Genomic DNA, 22,242 nt, shown 5'->3' with positions numbered 1-22,242 from the left:
CAACAACAACCTTCTCGCTGGCCTTGCTTAACCTTCCATTCCCACAGCCTAACCTACACCTTCCCACATCGTTGCCTATCCTTAACCCACCCAGTTAGTAACCTACCCCAACCCTCCCCCTGCAGCCTAACCCTAATGCCCCTTCTAAGAGCCTAACCCTAGCCATCCCTCCCAGCACCCTAACCCAACACCTAGTGCCTAAACCTAACCTCCCATAAAAAAAAAAAAAACACAAAAAGTACTTAAAAACCCCAGGGTATTTTTTAGAGAGGAGTACACCCCAGAGCTGTCTCTGTCATTAAGGCCAGCCTGCCACCTTTACCAAGATGGCCTTACTATGCATGTATGACCCCCACAACCCTGTGCAATCTCAGATAGTCTGAGAGTATGAAATGTACTGTGATACAATCGCTATTACTGCTGTTAACACTGTTATCCTCACAGGCGTCCGAAGCCCATTTTCTTAGGGGTGCACCATTGGAGGGGCGTGTCCATCACCGCCTACTGGGCATGTTCACCATCACCTATTATTACACAAAATGCCACACACTGTAATGCCCATTAGACATAATGCCACGCACAATAATGTGCATCACATGCCACACAGTAATGCCCATTCCACACAATGCCACCCAACATAATGCCAAACACTATAATGCCCATCACACATAATGCTACACACAGTAATGCCCATTCCCCACACAGCCATTACATAGTATACCACATTCCAGAATGTTATGCCCCACCATCATTTTTATGAGCCTCCCATCCATTCTGAAACTGTAGGCAAATATGACACACAGTATGCATACAGTATACATACACACAGCCAACACATGCACACACATAGTATACATACACACTCATACTATACACATACAGAGCCCCCGCCCCCACATAGTATACTATCAATACCAATATAAATATAACCAGTTGGATAATAAATGAAGTGCGCAGTTTACGTATTGTGTTCGCAAATGAATAACCTTTTACTCTTAGCTACGAGCCTACAAAGCGTAATGCAGCGTAGCGAACCTTACACATGCTTACAATACGTGTATACCGATACCAATAATGCGGTATCCTTTCACTGTACTTAGCACCCAACTTAAGTACAAATCTAAGGATAATTTCCTTATAACCCGCTGTCTCTTTTTTGCAAATAAAAGACAAGACTCAATGATAAAATAAAAGGATTTAGTCCCAGTATCATATATATCGGTCCCTAGCGGACAACAGGGGGTTGCAAAAATAAGCGAATATGGATTACAAGATATACAGTTTGTTACACAATCCAAAGTATGTTCTAACCTTCTAAGGGAAAAACAACAGATATAAAAGCAATCAGCCACACTACAGAATACACATACAGGAATGCAAAAGGTTACTGTCTCATCTAAAGCGCTGTACTGTCCGGTCCCAGCTTACTATATTCTGTTAGAATACAGTCCGGGAGATATGAGGGGGAGATGAGAGAGAGCTCCCAATGCAGGTTCTGCTTTCTTATAGTGTCCAAATTAAGGGGGGTAGAGAAGGTCTCCATTGGTCAAGGGATCAGATTGGTGCAGGGGAGTGAACCTCAGTGTCCTTTGTCTTCAGGCATCGTCATAGGGGTCATAAATCAACACTGAAACCAGCTGCAAACCTGATTTTCTAAGGTTTCTCAGAGCATATGGCAAAATGACCATTGATTATGGAATTGATCCATAACTGTTGGCCGTTAGGACTTGCGAACTTTTAACAAGGACCGAAGTGCTGCGCATGAGAGATGGAACATATAGATGCAAAATATGTCCAGGAAAGATTGTGTATTACCAGTTAAAAAATGTGCTGCGACTTAAAACCATATTACTTGTGAGTGTGGGATATGAATTTATGTGTATTAGTATGGCAGCGCCCTGGGTTTGCCTTATTACAAAACGTGGTTATTATACTTTATTGGCGTAACTCTGCGAACAAAGATGGCGGCCATACCATTCTAAAATGGTGTGTATTCAATTTTGACAGTCCACCATTTGACAGTAAACATAAATCTGTCACCGTTCAAAATTTTCCTAAAAACACAACAGAAATTCATAATCCTAACAGAAATTATTTGGCATATCTGAATTAAACATAAAAGGGGAATAAACCATCTGTGCTATGTCCAATCCTAGATTATGGATAAATGGGGACCACATTTACCTAGCACTTTACTCGGGGTGACGAGGGATTGTAATCTACAGATTTTTGGAACCAAAATAAAAACAGGGGCGTTACATTATATATATTTTCCAGATATGGCATTTCTCCAATGGACATTGGTTTCGATCCGAGGGTCATACACCAAACCCTTATTCTTCTTTGGTGTCTCTCGTTCTTATACATATAGTTCAGGTATGTTTGTATCACCACTATCAAAACCTCCTTACCAAACTCCGGTCCTGGGTAACGTATCAAGCTTACTTACAGATTCTATCTTGACCTAATCTGGGTTGAGTAGTACACTCTCAGATCCCTGTACCACGTGTCCTATACTTGGCAGTACTGTAAAAACAATGTCCTTGAAAAGAACGGGGAATAAAAAAATAGAACCAAACAGGGGGAAACTAAAACTGTTGATAGTAGTCCTTTCAACCTTTTTACCAGCCGCCTTTGTCACAGTCCTTTTTGTAGCTTGCACAGGTTGCTTTACCTTTGCTGCTCTTCAGTCCTCTTGGGATCGTGCGTCTCGCAATATTTTCTTTCTTTCGCTCTTGATACAAGGATCTTCCAGGTTTCTGGCCTTCTTGCAGTGGGACGAACGTACCCAAGTCTCTCTTTCTGCGACTGTTATTGAGGTAGTGCTGGTCAACAAGACTTGGTATGCTCCTTCTCAATGGTCTATCAAGCAACCTGTGTGTGGCAAATCATGGGAAACCACAATATCTTCTGGTTCGTGGTTATGACAGTTCTCAACAGGTATGTCAGGTGTCAACAAATTCTTCTTTGCAATAATTTCAGATGTTGGCTCATCTGTTGAAAAAAACTGAACATGAACTGAAAAAAAATCAGTTCATGGTTACGTCTAAGATCTTCTTGTGGAGCTATCATGATGTGTGGCTTCCAGCCAAGCAATGTTTCGATGGGGACAAATGAGGTGGAGCTCTAAGAGTGATTCTACTACTATACAGTGCAATGGGCAGTTCTCCTGGCCATAGCAACTCTTTTTCAGCCATAAATTTACCCAGTTTGTTCTTGATAGTACCCTTCACCCTCTCCATCTTAGCGGTTACTTGGGATCTGTGGCGAGTATGAAGTGTACTATCAATCCCACGTGACTTGATACTTCTCTTAAGAAGAAGAATATAAGTACTTTTGAGATACCCTATCTATATATAAATATATCAGTACATACCAATAATAGTAAACACATTTCTAAACATATCTACTGGGTGGTAACTGTACAAAGTCAAGTTGTATTACCTTAAAAGGGCCTTCTGTAGTAAGGATGTGGGATGGCTCTGTTGGAATGGTTTTCCAATGTTCTTTCCTCAAATAGGTGAGGCATGACATTGCAACTCTACCTGCTTGTGAAGCAAACCCTGGTGCACACCAGTAGGCTTTCACCAATTTGCACATACCTTCCCTTGTCGAGATGTGTCAGCCCATAGGCCGCCTCGGCCACGCTAGGAAGGTATGCCCTGGAGGCCACTGGCTTTCCATGCCCATCTATCCAGAGTCCAGTGGACTCTTGACCACATCCCTTCAACTTCCATACTGCCCTCTCCTGTGGGGAATACAAATTCTGCATGTCTATGAACCTTTGAAAACATTTACAGGGGAAAAAACATTATTCGCAGAGCGTGTTGCTCACCCAACCATCCCGCCAGCCCAGCTGTTACCAAGTGACACTGGATCCTTATTAAGAGGTGTGTGCTTTGTACCTGATAACAGCCATACTGTCTGGCGGCTGCGCGGCTGTCAGGAGTCTTTTAACAAACAGCGCTTGTGCCACTGGCGTGCCAGCTTCTGTCACAAAATCTCTGAGGCGCCATAGGGCCCCATATCTTTTGCATTACCCCAACAAGCGTACTTAGAGTTGGCATAAATATTGACTGCCTTTCACTTGGCCAGCTCACACAACTTGGTCAGTGCCACTAATCAGGCTACTGTTGCTGAGTGAGATGGTCCAAGGGGTTCAGCCTCTACTATACCTTCTCCATCTATCAGGGTATAGCCAGTGCACAATTCTCCCATCTCGGTGTCTCTGTGGCAACTGCCATCATTGAAGAGAGAAAAGAAAAAAAAATTATCTCTACCTCTTCCAATGGGTTGTTACCACCCTTTGGGGATATGCTGCAAAGGTCTGATTCAAACATGTCATGCAATCATGTTCATCTAGGCTCTCACTAAATTCCACCATTCCAGCAACCTCAGCATCAACTCCCACCCTTTGTGCCTTGGAGGGCACACCTGGTAAGAGTGTTGCTGGGTTTACAATATTACACAATTTTACTGGTAATATTTATAAACTTCATCAATGCAAGTTCCCATTTATTGAACTTGGCTGATGAGACTTTGTCATGTTTGGGCAGAATTTTAGAAGTATCCAGACTGCATGAGGAGCATAAATAGTTAAAAACACACCCCAACACCACATCCTCAGACTTGTTTAGCGGTAGTGCAATGGCAACTACACCGTGTAGATAAATAGGAAGTGCTTGAGCAACTGGGTTTAATTGTTCACTGCAGTACGAAAATTGGTTGACTGGCATCACCAGGTTTCTAAGTCACAACTTCTGTCGCATACCCAGTAGATTCTTTGCAGTAAAATCACATGGTCTCCTCTGTTCAGGCATTCCCAGTGCAGGGGTTTTTAGTCAGACTTGCTTCTAATTTCTTAGAAGCACAACAAACATTAACAATAACAACAGGTTAATTTTAGTATGAAGAACCTGTTTTGTTTTATCTGGCACAATTTATTTCCTGCACTAACAATGCCAAACCAGAGAAACCTGAGATTTCTCCTTGTCACTATCCACACTTGTCTGGGAAGACATGGGTTTGTGGTTGCCTCCTATTCATATGTAAATGTATTTTACAACCTTTTACATTCTCCATGAAAGGGAGTGTCTTGGACACTTCTTGTACTGCTATTCATAAAATGATAACAGTGGTTGCCAGGGATAACAAAGGAAGCAAGGATTTGTCCACTTGTGCTGTTTTTTTGGAATAATGAACATTAATAATACATATGCTTGGTCTGCGACAGAAGTCTTGTATCACTTGGATTCAATCATTTGTGGGGTATATCAGTGGTTGATTAATAAAATGTCCCAGATTTTTCATCCTGGACTGGCATAATGGCAATTTGTCCTTTGATACCTTATGTCCTGTATCTGGGGAATACCTCAGTAGTTGTCTAGTGTCATCCACTGATGGCAGTGATGAGTCAGGACATAACGATAAATCATTGACCTATTGTATCGGTGTCGGGTCATTTATGGGCTGAACGGACTATACGCAGTTATGCAAGGCCTGGGAGGAGGTTTTAGGGCTGTAAAGGTCTAGGGAACAGAAGAGAAAGAAGAAAAATCAAAGCAAAAAAAAAAAATGATGATGGTATTTGTACCTTGCAACAGGATTTTTCATGTGAATGACAGCAGGATTTAGCACTATGGGGAATTGGCTCTATTTTGCTTGTATCCCTCTTAAATCTTGTTCTAATCTGTAAACCCTCCCTCGATTTTTTACACAGGGGGTGAGACTATTGGCCATGCTAGGGGTATGAACTAAGATTTACTGTTGTGACACTTGCTATATCACTGGGTACACTCCCAGCTAGATCTCAGAGTTTAAATGGTGATGTAGTATTTTGGGCGCTATCCTGCATGCTTTTAAACAGATTTCTATTGGAGCTATTTTTGCCATTAATCCAGTGTCCTGCCTATCTTTAGTTCAAAGGGAACTCTGTATTTAAATTGTAATTTCAGCTACATTAGATGGGTTAGAAACTATAACAGTAGAGTGCAGCATTAATCACTGAGGTCTATCCAACAATTCTGCACCTATTGTGCACCTTTGTCCCGTTGTATCTAAGCTATGAATCTTCTGGAGTCCAGAAGATGACATAGCTAATTTTTCAGGGCAGGTCTCTACCTAGAAGATTAGTCGGAGCCGATGCAGCCAACAGGAAAAATAAATAGTTTTGTATGCAAGGGCCCGATGATAATCTCTGTTGATTTCAGCACTTTTCCCATTACCCCAATTGTAACTACCATTTGCTTGGTACAATCTAGAAAAAATGCTGTTAGAAAGGCTAGGCCTTCCTAAAAAAAACTTTTGTTTACCAACTGTTACACTTACCCATATCTGAGGCTCCTCCCTCAGATATTGGGGGAAATTTACTAAAGGAAATTTGTAAAAAAAATAGGTGTATTTGTCTCCAGAAATACACTTATTTTTGACATTTACTATCCCGAAAATACGGCAATTCGTATTCGTATTGATGTGCTATCAATACGAATACGAATTGCCGTATTTTCGGTATTGTAAATGTCAAAAATAAGTGTATTTCTGGCTACAAATACACCTATTTTTTACAAATTTCCTTTAGTAAATTTCCCCCATAGCGTCATGTTACCTGGTTGTAGGATACAAGTATGATCTACTTCCTACTTGCACATTTGTGTCACCCTTTATGCGGCGTCGGCTAACTGGAGGGGCAAGGGTCATGTGTTGTGACCTGTCTGTCTCCTTCCCTTGTCTTTGTGGTGGATACCTATATGTCTCCTATCGGTGTGGCTCCCGGTCCCTTCTATGTATGTCATTTACCCTAGTGTTCCCTGTCTTGCAGTTTCTGGCTATGTGTCCCTCTTTACAGCAGTTGAAGCACGCTATTTGCTTCCTACCTGCATCGTGAGGTGTCATGTATTGTGTGCATTTGTTTGGGGCCCTGTTGACTGTCTGGATGTTATCAGTCACTTCTTTCTCAGTCAGTGTTTGTCTATACTTTTGTCATGATCAATGACAGATTTTCTTAAGGTATCTATTGTCATGTTTCTCCAGTTGGGGAACGAAATGTGTACCCTGGTCTTTAAGTTTTCCTTAAGACCTTCTATCAGCACAGAGACAATAACTCCCCTAAAATGTGTGTTGTCCTTGAGGTCAGAGATACCAGTGTGTTTTGACAATGCCTGTAAGGCACAGTTGAAATATTCGCTGGCAGACTCACTGTCTTTTTGTTTGACAGTTAGTGTCCGGATATATTCAACTATCACAGGGAAACAGACACCCAATTGTAGATTTATTAGGTGTATATTTTCATGGTTGCCTTCCTCAGTCAAAGTCTTATCACCCTCCACACCACTATCTCAAATGAATTTCGGGATGTCTATGTGTGAAGGGAGGCAAGCTCTCAACATGCTCCGCCAATCCTTATTTCCCAGATCCTTTATGAATTTCTGACAAAGTGCCAGATCTCCTCTAGGATCAGGGAAATTTGAGATGATTGAACGACATTCCAATCGTGTCCAAGTATTGTGGATGTTACTAAAATTTACAGGCATCATCTCCGTGTCCCTTTCCACAAGGAGCCTCCACTGTGTGCAAAGGGTAGATTTGTACCCCTTCAGCACCCTTGGACACTGCTCCGGGAATAACTGTTTCCGTGCTGTGTTGTGCGTACTTACCTGTATCTTTGAATGTGTTGCTGGCATCACCCATCTCCTCTGCTAGGATGGCAGCAGCAGCATTGGCTGTCTCAGCCCTTCTCTTATTTCTTCTAATTTCATAAGAGATGGCTGATGTCAGCAACCTCTCATCTCCTAATGTATTTTCCTTATAGGGGGTCAAAACAGTGTACTGTACATGTTATTCATCTTTACATTTTTGTCTGTTTCCCTTTTGGGGGTAACTGCTCCCTCTTGTACATATGGAGAAGGGGACACATTTGCATTCCTGGGGATGATTGCAATTACATCCGACAAACATCCAATTCCCTTTTGAATTTGACTTTCCTTCTGCCACAAGTTTAAACATTAATTTTGCTCAACTCTTGCCTTGAGTGACAAAAGCAGACATAACTTATCTTTAACTGCAAATAACACTTCTGGATTGAAACTGCCAAAACTGGGAAATTCTACTTGGTTGCCCTTTGTCATGTCCTTCCATATTTGTGTGTAAACTACTACTTGTTTACTATATTTCATACTCATTATGAACGCGGCTGACCCCTTCGGTTAGCCAGGCTTCTGTTCCCCTACATAGCACAAACTCTGTGTGAACTCTTATTTCCCATGGTAAATGAGAATTAATCCTTCACTATTGGCAGATCTTGGTGGGTGTTTTACCCGAGAGCACCCAAACACTCCTTCTTCCGTATCGCACCGATTTTTCCGACAACTAAGCGTAGAGTGTGCGTTATGAAGGTATTTTTTTCTCTATTCTCAATCACTTACTGTCTTGGGCTAACAACGTTATCCCATAGAAACCGGTTCTAAAGCCTAAGACAATAGACACGTATCTATGATAGGGGCAGTCCTTTGGTATGTCACTTGACATACTCACTCTCTAATTTCCTATGGTATGTCACTGCACACCCACGTATGTTCCACTTGACATACTCATTACACTCAGTAATCCACACACTGAGCCCTATTTACTCCTGGGCCTTACAAGAAAAAAAATATTTCTGTACAGAAATCTTTCCCTGGTTGGTAGTTTCTCACCAGATGCTCATACGAGTATAAACCCCTTAAACAACTATAGGAATTTATTAAAATAATGTTTGAATTGCTTGTTTTGGAAATGAACCGAAAATACTATACTTTCTTCTATTAATTACCGTCCTATCACCAGTATGTTAATATACTGCTTAATAATTAGTACTAGCCACCACTGGGCTACTATGCGTGCTGCGTGTGCAGTGCCCGTGAACAGCCACGTATGTACGTGTCTTTGTTACTTAATCCGGTTCACAGGCCACCGATTGATCGGCCACACATGTGTTCTACAGTGTATTTGTAAGTTAGAGATCGTATTTCGCAAAAATGCGAAATAAATCCCGTACTTAATCTGTAAAAAGGCTTAAATGCCTAACGTAAGTGCATTCTTTACGTAATACACTGCAGATGCTTTCACGTTACTGTATAGGCCTAAAACCTGCCGCCGCATGGCGAAGTCCCCAGCCTTGCAGTAACCAATAACAACAGATTATAGTTTTACACAGAAAGGATCCTCTGTGCACTATAATAAACACAGGCCTTTGCCTCCACTTGTGTGAAAATATCGCACATGTGCATGTACCGTGACTACAAGCAAGCAGATCAAAACACCGTACCCCGTTAAACTACTTGTGGCAGGCAGAAGTGTAACAAACCTAATATAAGCACAGCATATACTTTAAACACATCTATTTCTTTTTGGAACTTCACTTATTTTCTGGGTTCAGCGTCAGCACCTTTAAAGCTTGTGTATCAATGCAGACTTGGCCTTTCCAGCATGGGTTGAATAACGTTATTTCCCACCCTTTTGCTGGTAAGCTTAAGTCCTGCGTATGGTACACAGCTTTAAAGAATGTGAGGCCCGGTGGAGCACCCCAATTATCAATACAGATATAAATATAACCAGTTGGATAATAAGTGGTGCCCAGTTTACGTATTGTGTTCGCAAACTAATAACCTTTTACTCTTAGCTACGAGCGTACAAAGTGTAACGCAGCATAGCGAACCTTACACGTGCTTACAACACGTATATACCGATACCAATAATGCGGTATCCTTTCGCTGTACTTTTACAGTTTGTTACACAATACAAAGTATGTTCTAACCTACTAAGGGAAAAACAACAGCTATAAAAGCAATCAACCACACTACAGAATACACATACAGGAATGCAAAAGGTTACTGTCTCATCTAAAGCGCTGTACTGTCCGGTCCCAGCTTACTATATTCTGTTAGAATACAGTCCGGGAGATATGAGGGGGAGATGAGAGAGAGCTCCCAATGCAGGTTCTGCTCTCTTATAGTGTCCAAATTAAGGGGGGTAGAGAAGGTCTCCATTGGTTAAGGGATCAGATGTCGCTTCTTGCGGATTGGTGCAGAGGACTGAACTTCAGTGTCCTTTGTCTTCAGGCATTGTCATAGGGGTTGTAAATCAACACTGAAACCAGCTTCAAACCTGATTTCCTAAGGTTTCTTAGAGCACATGGCAAAATGACCATTGATTATGGAATTGATCCATAACTGTTGGCCGTTAGGACTTGCGAACTTTTAGGAGTGCTGCGCATGAGAGACGGAACATATAGATGCATAATATGTCCAGGAAAGATAGAGTATTACCAGTTAAACTATGTGCTGCGAATTAAAACCATATTAACTATATTTTATTACTTGTGAGTGTGGGATATGAATTTATGTGTATTAGTATGGCAGCGCCCTGGGTTCGCCTTATTACAAAACTTGGCTATTATACTTTATTTTCGTAACTCTGCGAACAAAGTTGGCGGCTATACCATTCTAAAATGGCGTGTATGCAATTCGACTTTGACAATACATATACACAGCCCCCTATGCACACACACACGTATATACATACAGAGCCCCCCCACACATAGTATACATATGCACCGACCCCCTTTGCACACACTCACATGTATTATACACATACAGAGTCCCCACACACATAGTATACAGATACACAGCTCCCTACAGTATGCACACACAGTTATATATATATATATATATATATATATATACACATACACAGACACACAGCACCTCTATGCACACACACACACACAGTATACAAATACACACAGATAGAATACATACAGGCACACGCACAGCATGCACACACACACACACAAATACACACAGATGTAGTGCAGTATACACAGAGTCCCCTCCCACACACACACATAGTACATACATACATATACACAGCCCCTCTAAGCAGACACATATACAGTACATACAGAAAGCTGATACACACACCTTTTTTACTTAACAATAAAAAGCAGGCAGCATCATTAAAGAGGAAAAACGGGTGCCAGCGCTTGCTGTTTCAATAATTACACGGTTCTCTAAAATAATTATTTAATAAAAATTAACATATAAAATACATACATTTAATATGAAAAATAAAAAATAAAAATTAATGATCTAGTACTGGTGAATCATTTATGGATGTAGCATTTTGGAGTGTGATCTCATATAGTTAATCTCTTAGTAGGGGAATGTTTGAAGCTGACAATTGTAATATTATATTACAATCCAATTTGTCTGGTGAATTTGTAACCAGATATCTGTGACACCAATAGTTCTGTGGTGCCTTATGATTTCAAAGGCTCAGGACTCCCATACGACGATCTTCCTTTCTTTTGGATTATTTAGGGATAATGCTGTAACCCATAAGATTGTATCCAGGTTTTCAAAAAAGGGACGTCAAAGGGAAGATGAACTTGGTCACTTTTAGGATGAAGTCAGCAATTTAGGTGCATCATTAAAGACAATATATAAACAACTTTTTATACCCCCCCCCCCTAATACAAGTCATAGACTGCCCTTACAATATACAAACCCACCTGTTCCAAATAAGCAACTGACCTGCAGCACATTTCAATCACCAGGCAGGAAGTCCTCAGTCCCTCTAGAGATGGGTCGTTCGCGAACGAACCGGTTCTTTTGAACGGATCCCATTCAAGAACGAATGCGCCGCCAATCCCAAAAAGGTGATCCGTTTCAGTTTACAATACATTTTCCTGATCTCAGTGCTGCCACCTGTGGCAGCTGAGATGTACTACCTCTGTAGACTGAGTACAGTGCTGTTACTGCAAGTGATAGAAAGATTAGCTGCTGCTGCCAGGGATGGCCATCGGTGCAGACGCCATCGAAGGTTGCCATCGATGGCGATTCTGCACCCAGCCATCGATCAGTGTTTTTACTCGGTCATGTATATTCCCCCTTTTTTTTTAAAGCGAGCCGAGGATCCATCTAAAAGATACATATCTTTTCACTGAGAGAACCGCCGAATCCCGGCTCAGCTTAATGATCCGTTTTGCCCATCTCTAAGTCCCTCTTCACCCAGCCAGTGCTGCTAGTCAGAAATGCCTGAGAGGAGCTGTGCACTTCAGCTCCGCCTACAGGCAGCCAGAGGCCTCACTAAATGTATCCTGCTACTTCGCTCTGCCACGTCTGTCACTGCAGCCAGCTCTGCTCAGCTCTTCCCCCGATGTTGGCTCTGGCTGCAAATCATGAGGTGGGTGCCTGTCATTAGGAGGTTCCTGTGCACCCCTGGCACTTCCCGTGCGCACAACCCAATGTGAGAGGTCCACGATAGGTCCTCAGAAATCATAATCCCCAGTAACTTGAATTCCTTCACACGTTCTACCTCCAAGTTGTCGATACACAGTGGTTCTAATACAGTTTTCCTCGCCCTCCTGAAATCGATGATTATTTCTTTAGTTTTTGCCAGATTCAACAGAAGGTTATTTTCCTTACTCCAGCTAACCAGAGTCTGAACCTCATCTCTGTATGCGGATTCCTCGCCGTTTGAGATGAGTCCCACTATTGTGGTATCATCCGCAAATTTAATAATTAAATTTGAGTCAGATCGTGAGTAACAGTCGTGTGTAAACAACGAAAATAAGAGTGGACTCAGCACACACCCCTGAGGGGCACCTGTGCTCAGTCTCTGTACCGATGACTCACACACCCCCAATTTAACATATTGGGGCCGGTCTAACAAGAAATCTAGGATCCAGCTACATAATCTCGGGGGAAAGCTCAAGTTCAACAATTTAGTCACTAAAATATTTGGTATTATTGTATTAAAAGCAGAGCTGTAATCAATGAACAACAGCCTAACATAGGAAAATGCATGACCGCAATAGAGAAATGCTTTTGGGCGGAAGCAGTGTCTATAACAGTGTACCCAAAGAACCATGTGCTCACAGTTGCATTACAAGGCAAAACATCATAAGAACTGTGGCCTGGAAGTAACCAAGCGTCAATCATCTCAAAGTATTTGGACTTTGGGACACCACAAGGATAAAGTCAAAAGATGCTACTGAAATACATTTCAAGATACAGCACCACCTAAAATAAATCTGAAACAAGAACTACAGAACAAGTTTTTTACGTTGGATAAGCCAGCAGCGGAAAGCGCATCTGGAGGAACTGACACTATAGATATCCAAACTATCCAACAACAAATCAAAAGTTCCATAAGAAATAACAAAGGAAAACCACCCAAGAGGTATTCTGAAGACTTTGCAAATATTACAATCTGTGAACAACATACTGTATCCAGTAAGCAAATTCAAGCAACAATTGGAAATCAGCAATAGACAAAGAGATGGACAACAGACAAGCCACCTCAATATAGCAAAAAAATATTTAATTTAGAGTGAACCGTTTCCTGTTACAAAGTCCTTCTGGTTGCAAATATATTGAGAAATCTGGCACTGATAATGGTAACATCTTCTCTCCTGTAGCGAGTTATAGTACATTACAGGGCCAGATACAGAAGAAAATGACAGGTGGCCACAAAACATATATGTGATATATCCTCACATATATATTTGATAATGTTGTGCCCCTCCTGCACACCTTCACATATATTTTTATATTATTTGTGCTTTATGACTACCACCCCATACATAAATGTCTGTCACCCCACATGCACACACTATGGGCCTTATTCTAGTTCACTCTTTCTGACAAAATCATTCTTAGATGGACAAAACCATGTGCACTGCAGGTGGGGCAGATGTAACATGTGCAGAGAGAATTAGATTTGGGTGAGTTATTTTGTTTCTGTGCAGGGGAAATACTGGCTGCTTTATTTTTACACTGCAATATAGATCTCACTTTGAAGTAAAACCCCACACACATCTAATTCTCTCTGCACAAGTAACATCTGCCCCACCTGCAATGCACATGGTTTTGTCACTATCACCCAACCTCCCCCCAACACCCCTTATATACGTAAATACCTACACTATAACACCCCCACACACACTCACACTCTATATATACTAAATACCTATTACACCTATTACCCCCTCACACCCCTTATCTGCTATATACCTAATATACCTAATGTCCCTCTCCATACACACCTTATGCACAATATACCTAATATACCTATAACCCACCCCCATACACACCTTACAGCAGGGGTAGCCAACTCCAGTCCTCGGGAGCTACCAACAGTTCACGTTTTCAAAATCATCTTGCAGGTACACAGGTGCACTCATTACTGACTAAAACATTTTAAAAGATCCACAGGTGGAGCTAAATATGTCACTTGTGATTCTGTGAGGAGTCATGGAAAACGTTAACTGTTGGTAGCTCTCAAGGACTGGAGTTGGCTACCCTTGCCTTACAGTATATACTACATACCTAATATACCTACCACCTGCCCCCATACATAACTTACAATATATACTATATATCTAATATACCTATCCCTTGCCCCCATACACAACTTATACACTATTGGGCAGTACAGATGGTGTAATGGTTAGCATTACTGCTTCACAGCACTGAGGTCATGGGTTCGATTCCCACCATCGCCCTAACCAACGAGTGCTGTATGAAAGCAAATGACGATCATAGGCGTGCGCACGGGGGGTGCCAGGGGTGCACAGGCACCTCCTAATGACTGGGCACCCTACCGCACGATTGCAGCCAGGCAGACCCCACTAGCGGGGTCTGCGGTGGGTGACGACGCCTGCCAGGGACAGGCTGTGTGTTTAGTTATCGGTTATCGCACTGCGCTGCGCTCTGCTCCGGGTCCCGGGACCTAGTTGCAGCTGAGCTGATTGACAGCACCATATAGGGTGCTGGCGCCGTATCATATCTGATCATATCTGACACAGCAGCCTGTGGCTCAGTGACTGGCTGAGCACGCAGGCTGCAGGGAGAAGGAAGGAGGTGTGGAGGACCTGCAGTGCTGTAGAAGTCACGTTGTGCACAGCCTGTCTGCCCCACCAGGCATCCACATAAGTGAAAGTAAGGCAGCACTTTCCTTCCTTACACTCCCCCGCCCACCCCTGTCATGTCCCTCCCCCCCCATAATGTGTAATGGGCATCATGTGTGTCAAATAATGTGTAATAATGTGTAATGGTCAACACAGTGTGTGGCTTTATGTGTAATGGGCATCACGGTGTGAGGCACAACGTCTAATGGGTATCATGGTGTGAGGCGCACTTGTAATGGGTATCACGGTGTGAGGCACAACGTCTAATGGGTATCATGGTGTGAGGCGCACTTGTAATGGGTATCACGGTGTGAGGCACAACGTCTAATGGGTATAATGGTGTGAGGCGCACTTGTAATGGGTATCACCGTGTGAGGCACAACGTCTAATGGGTATCACGTTGTGAGGCGCACTTGTAATGGGTATCACGGTGTGAGGCGCAACATGTAATGGGCCTTATGGTGTGTGGCATAATGTGTAATAGGCATCGCTTGTGTCAAATAATGTGTAATGGGCATCACGGTTTGTGGCATAATGTTTAATGGGCATCATGGTGTGTGGCATAATGTGTAATGGGCATCATAGTCTGAGACGTAATGGGCATAACCGTGTGAGGCACAACATGTAATGGGCATTATGGCATGTGGTATACTATGTAATGTCTGTGTGACGTGTAATAGGCATTACGGTGTCAATTTTAGGTGCACACATTGTCTCTATGGTCCCTATTTTACAAAAATTTGTCAAGCCCTGGCATGTGGAATGGGCATTACGATGTGTGGCAATATGTGGAATGGGCATTACTGTGTGATGAGCATTATGGTGTGTGGCATTATGAGGAATGGGCATTACTGTGCAATGCATTATATGTAATGGGCATTACTGTGTGTGCCATTATGTGTAATGGGCATTACAGTGTAAATTTCTGCAGCGCACCTTCGGCGCGCACTGTCCCTGTTTTTAGTATTCTGAAGTGCATATACATAACTAAGTCACCTATTTAGTTTGTATTGATACCCATAGGCGGTGATAGACACGCCCAATAGATGGTGATGGACACGCCCCCCCCATGGTGCACCCCCTAAGAAAATGGGCTGCGCACGCCTATGATGACGATCAGCAATTTGCTCACAAACCCAGGAAAGTGGACAAAGACATTCAATCAGTTAGATCAAACAGATTCAACTGAAGGACCTTGTCTGAGAGACAGTTTTGTCCACTTCCAGATTTTCGGAGCAAACCAACAATTATAATAGTCTTATCTTTTGTTACTGTAAGCAGTTTATGTCATATTCCTTTGATTGCTATAAGATGGCCCATGCTCTTTATTGCAACTGAAATGTCTTGTAGCACCTTTGTCAATATATGAGCTGTCTGTGACACTTAAGGCTTACTCATGTGCACTGTTACACTTCTTTTTCTGTGTAGTATACACATTTTCAGTTTGCATTCAGACAATTTGTGTCCTATCCTATGGTACACTAATCACTCGTACTTGAATTTTGTGGGTTTAACATCTTATGTATATTGCAGTATTCTCAGCATATATTTAATTCAGCCAGCATATGTTCTTGGCACTGCAGGGATTTGTCCCAATGATTTATTTTGATAACTTAGCTGTGTTAGCTTCTAAAGCTACTACTAAGTTCAGATGATAAGCTCTGTAGCATCACCATAGCGATCTTCTTGTCATTGACATGGAGTCCTGCAGACATTGCCTGGACTCTGGAGGAACAGGGAGCCAGAGGATATCTGCAAACTGATTTCCTTTTGAAATGCAGAATGACGCAGTGGTATAACATCGTCACATGGGATGAGACTGCATCAGCTAGAGCCAGGGGGAAATGCAGGATCTGTAAGGGTGCATGTCATTATGGAAAATCTGTAAAGTCATCTTTTGTATTCACGGCATTACTAGCGATGCATGCTCCTGCGGATCGCCAGCGACATCCCTCGATGTATGTACATGGAGATCAATTGGGAGACATCGCTAGTGATGCCATGCTGACTCACAGGACTGGTGTAAGTACAAAAAACATTTGGACCATGGAGGAGGGTGTTCTGGGTATTCAGAAACCCCACTGCATGCTCTACTGAAAGCCCAGCTGGCTGCGGTCACATTTCAAGAAACCACACCAGTTAAGTTGTTCATTTTATCTTTATATACATGTACAATATATCTATGTATAGTTATATATTTATATATATATATATATATATATATATATATATATGTACAGTATTTATATTTAGATAGGAAATATAAATACTGAAGAAGGGAATCCAGCCAGGGGTCAGGTAAGCATACTTACCCTCCCTTTACCCCCTCCATAACCATCCCTTTCTGCAGCCTACAGTACCTCTAACCCCCATACCCTGCCACCTAAACCTAACCCTTTGCATATCAGTCCTAATGTAACTTCCCTTGTAAGTGCCTAACGGTAGCCCACCCTGCCTGAAGCCTCACCTTAAGTTCCTTACCCACCCTTCCCTGGTCTAACCCTAACCTGCCCTGTTATTCTTGTGTTTGACATGCCAGCAGTTGGGATTCATTCACATTGGATGGTGGCATTCAGGATGCCAGCTCCAGTATTGTGAAAGCCAGCATCCCCTAGGAAGTAAAGGACACACAACTAGACAATATTCTGTATCATGATTGGCTGAATTTACTGAAAAGTGTATAAAAAAATGTCAATGGGACTTCGCTGTAGTTAGTTATATATGGCAATGCTGGGGGACAGTTAAGGGTGTGTGCTTAAGGCACAGCATTGACGGTTATAGCTAGAGAAAATCTATATGTGCTTTCTACAAATGAGATGAAGAAATTATCTATAATGAAAAATATATGATCTATGTTTGTTTTATAAAATTTTGATAAAATGTTATTTATATTGTTATGCACAGAATAGCTAGTAGCCCAGTGAGTATTTGGTCAAAAATACTAATATATACTCTATATCAGTAGCGCACGCAGGGGGGGTTCTGAGTACCCAGAAAACCCCTTAGGAATCTAAGTCTGAAAGCTGAGGGTCCCCTCTTTCCATGGGTACAAGAATTTAAAAAATCGGCCCTGGGGAACCGGAGATATCTGACTTCAAAGCAGTGGTCCCCATCCAAGCCTGTTAATTGCTCTTCCCAGTCAGATATTTCAGTTTCTTTCTGACTTAGAGTTTTTCTGAGGGTATATTCCAAAAGCTGGGACTCTTCCCCTTAGATGGACACTAGCATTGTGTCTCTACTATGCCCAGAACCAGAGATATCAGCCTTCCAGCAGCTGGTTACTGCTCCAGCTCCACACACCTGGTATGTAGTTTTATATACTCGTTGGCAGATTGCTCTGCCTCCTGAACTCTTATACCCTAGTCCCCAATACCATTTGGTAGGTGGGATTCTCTAGTTTTTAATTACATTAAAAGCTAAGAAATCTATTTCCAGGAACTGGAGATATCTGCAGTCAAGTAAGCTATCCTCCCACCAGAAAATTATGAATAATAAGCCCACTCCACTATACACCCCGTCTCTGCATATTAAACATCCTCTACCACCCTGGAAGTTATGTATCAGGGCCCCTTCTTTCAGCCCAATGCCCCCTTATCCCACCTCATCTCCCACCATCTGTGCAGTAAAGGGGTAATTAGTGGAAATTACTGATCCAGGCCCTACATGCTGAGCGGTTGATATAATACCCCCTACCACCCGCGGGACATCAAAGCTTCCCCCACCCCTACCGCTGTAGGATCGGTAGGGGCCCCAATACATTGCTATGCCCAGGGTTCTACACTGCTGATATATATATATATATATATATATATATATATATATATATTTTATTATTATTATTATTATTATTTATATACATTTGGTTTATCTATAATACTTTAACTGACCCGGCATATACTGGGTCACCTAAATGTCTGTCTCCGTGCTTTGCTCCGCCCCTCTCTGGAAACCCCCTTCTGAAATTCCTGCGTTTGCCCCTGTATATTGAAATGCAGTAGATAGATACATTAAACTGATATATATGAGAGATAGATAGGTAGGTAGGTAGATAGAGAGATAGATAGATAGATAGATAGATAGATAGATAGATAGATAGATAGATAGATAGATAGATAGATAGATAGAAATACAAAACAAAAAACTTAAACTGCTTTACAGTTTAGTTTTCTTTTTTTTTCTTTTCAGCACAGGGAGAAGTATAATCAATAGTTACATGCTGTGAGCACGAACAGCACACGCTAAGCACGCGCTGTTCTGATCAATTCTGTATGATAAAAATACCCCCAAACCTTTAATTTCGATGTCTCTTCTGTTCCAGGCTGCTTTGTTCTGCATTGTGTGAGCTAACCCCTTCAATTCCTGTGTGAATGTACCATTCTATTCAAATCCCTTTTGAGCAGCAATTTCAAATCTAATAAGATCTGTCTCTTGTTTGCCGTTATCCTACTTGCTGTATAACTTTACATTTTGTATTTTTATTGTATTCTTGTATTCATATAATTAATGGTCTTATAAATGTAAGAACATAAATTAGTAAGTGATGTTCTTATAAATATAAGAACAACATTATACCACAACTCTGAGAACATAAGTACTACTTTGAGTGAGTTCACGTTAACGTTACATTATCCATCTCCTGGCTGTTTAATCTGGATAATCAGCACTGAACTCCCTGTTTTAGCAATTGCATAACAAGTCAACATCTCCGGCAATTTGCTTATTGTGCTAATTTGCTTTTATACATATGAATATCCTGCCTGAGTTACTGTCAACCGCCATCATGGCTCTTATTCAGATCTGATCACAGTAAAAACGTGTTCTCAAACTGGGCAAAACCATGTGCACTGCAGGTGGGACAGATAACATGTATAGAGAAAGTTAGATTTGTTTGAGTTACTTTGTTTCTGTGCAGGGTAAATACTGGCTGCACTTTAGATTTCAGTTTCAACACACTCCACCCAATTTAACTCTCTCTGCACATGTTACATCTGCCCCACCTGCAGTACATACGGTTATGCCCATTTTGAGAACAAATTTGTACTGCGATCACATCTGAATATCTATGTGCATGTCAGGGCTGAAACTAGAATTTTTGTCACTCGGAAGAAGGCAGTTATTTTCTCACCACCCAGGTGCTGTTGTTGAGTTTGCCATCACTATGCTGCTTTTTGGCACCCCAAAATTCTGTGCCCAGGACACATGTCGTCTTAGCCACCCCTAGTTGCAGCCTTGTCCATGTTTTCTTCAAATTCCTCTTTCACTCATTCTCTACCTAATCCTACATCTTGCACCCTGTTCCCATCCTTATCCTTCCCCTCCAGTCTCTGCTCACTCCTCCTCTGTCTTTCATCCACCCCTCTGCTTCATTTGCCATCCTCACCTGTTATCCCAATCTCATGCACCTCTGCTCAACATAGATTCATTTACTATCAGCTTGGCATTTCCACCAAATTCCTCGCTCACTTAGATTCCTGTCTCACTCACTCTCTAAAGACACCCCAATTGATATCCCCACAAAATCCTCTGCTTCTAATCTCCTTTACCTCACATCATGTCTTGGTCTTTCACTGTGGACCTCCTCACCCTCCCATGGGGATCCTAACACTCACTCCAATTGCTGGCCCATCTCTCTCCTTCTTTTCCCTCCAAACTCCTTGAGCTCATTGTCTAAAACCACCTTGCTGCCTTTCTTTCTCTGCTTGACCCATTCCAGTCTGGCTTCTGTCCTCTTTATTCCATTGAAACTTCCCTCACAAAAGTCTGCAATGATCTCCATGCTGCCAAATCTAAGAGTGACTACTTTGACGCTTATTCCTCTTGACCTCTCTGCTGCTTTTGGCACTGTGGACCACCCTCTCCTTCTTCAAATTCTTCGCCCCCCTTGGTCTGTGTGATACTACTCTCTCCTAGCTATCTTTCTACCTCTGTATCCATTCTTTCTCTTCTCATGACTCCACCTCCCTTCCACTAACAGTAATTGTCCCCCAATGCTCTGTTCTTGGTTAACTTCCAATATCACCTCTACTGTATGCTGATCATGCTCAAATCTACCTCTCCTCTGCTGATCCACATTACCAACTGTCTCCTGCATGACCTCACCTCCCACAATTTCCCTATCTGTTGACTACAACTGTATTTAGCCCGCAAATACACTTCCTTGGCATTATTCTGGATTCCTCCCTCTTCTTTAAACCACAGTTTCAGCACCTCTCACATTCCTACATTTCCACAAATCCACTCATTGCTCATCTCTAGATTGATCTACTGTAATCTCCTCCTATCTGACCTCCCTGACAAATGCCTCTCTTCACTTCAAACTCCATCTCTCTACAAAGCTCTCATTTCTACCCCCTTCTATGTCACCCCTGTCTGACGCTCCTTTTAAGAATATAAGCTCTTACTTTCCTTATGTGCGTTTTCCTTTTTTAGAATATATAATTTTTTTTTTTAAATATGTAGACATGTGCAGCAGCAGCAGCAGCATCTGTTCAGTCATGCAAACAAGAGCTATAGTGGGGACATACTCAACTGCTTGCTTAATTCAACACTTCAGCATGAATCATAAACGCATCATTGCAATGTAGTTATTACACCATCCGGACGCGTAACCGTGTTTATTGGGTCCACCCAATCAACCAAAGGAGTAGTAGTAGTAGTAGTAGTGTGTTTATATATAAGGCGCCAGAATGTGTCCGCAGCGCTGTATATAGCAAACATAAAAACAAATTACAAAGCAGTGGCCACGTCACCACCCCGCCGAGCACCCCTACCCCGCCGCCCATGCAAACCCCCCCTCAATCCCCCACAGCCTTACCTATCGCGCTGGTCCCGGCGGCTCCGTTCTTCTGCTGAGGACCACCAGAAAATGGCCACCCCCATACAGCAGACAGTTTCAGAGAACTGTGTGCTATATGGGGGCGGCCATTTTGTGGTGGTCCTCAGCAGAAGAACGGAGCCGCCGGGACCAGCGCGATAGGTAAGTCTGCGGGGGATTGAGGGGGGTTTAACTATAGCACCGCAGCCCCCGGCGTCCCCACATGCACAGCGCCCCCCCCGCAGTGGCGGGGGCTGCGGTGCTATAATTACGCCCCTGTTACAAGGTAACGTACAGGGTGTGATGATAAAATACAGCATAAACAGGGATATAGCTGGCAGAACTAAAATCAGCATCAATTCTGAAGTCGGTGTCGAAATTGTCGAGGAGACTGAAGATGAAGTAGAGAAAGGGGAGATCAGGGCAGGAGCGCTGGTGAGGTAAAGAGGTAGGGTGAGTACGTGAGGAAGGAGAACCCTAC

Source organism: Crinia signifera, chromosome 1, assembly GCF_055691185.1.
Source record: "Crinia signifera chromosome 1, ASM5569118v1, whole genome shotgun sequence".
Classification (NCBI taxonomy): domain Eukaryota; kingdom Metazoa; phylum Chordata; class Amphibia; order Anura; family Myobatrachidae; genus Crinia; species Crinia signifera.
Note: the sequence above shows the minus strand (reverse complement) of the source record.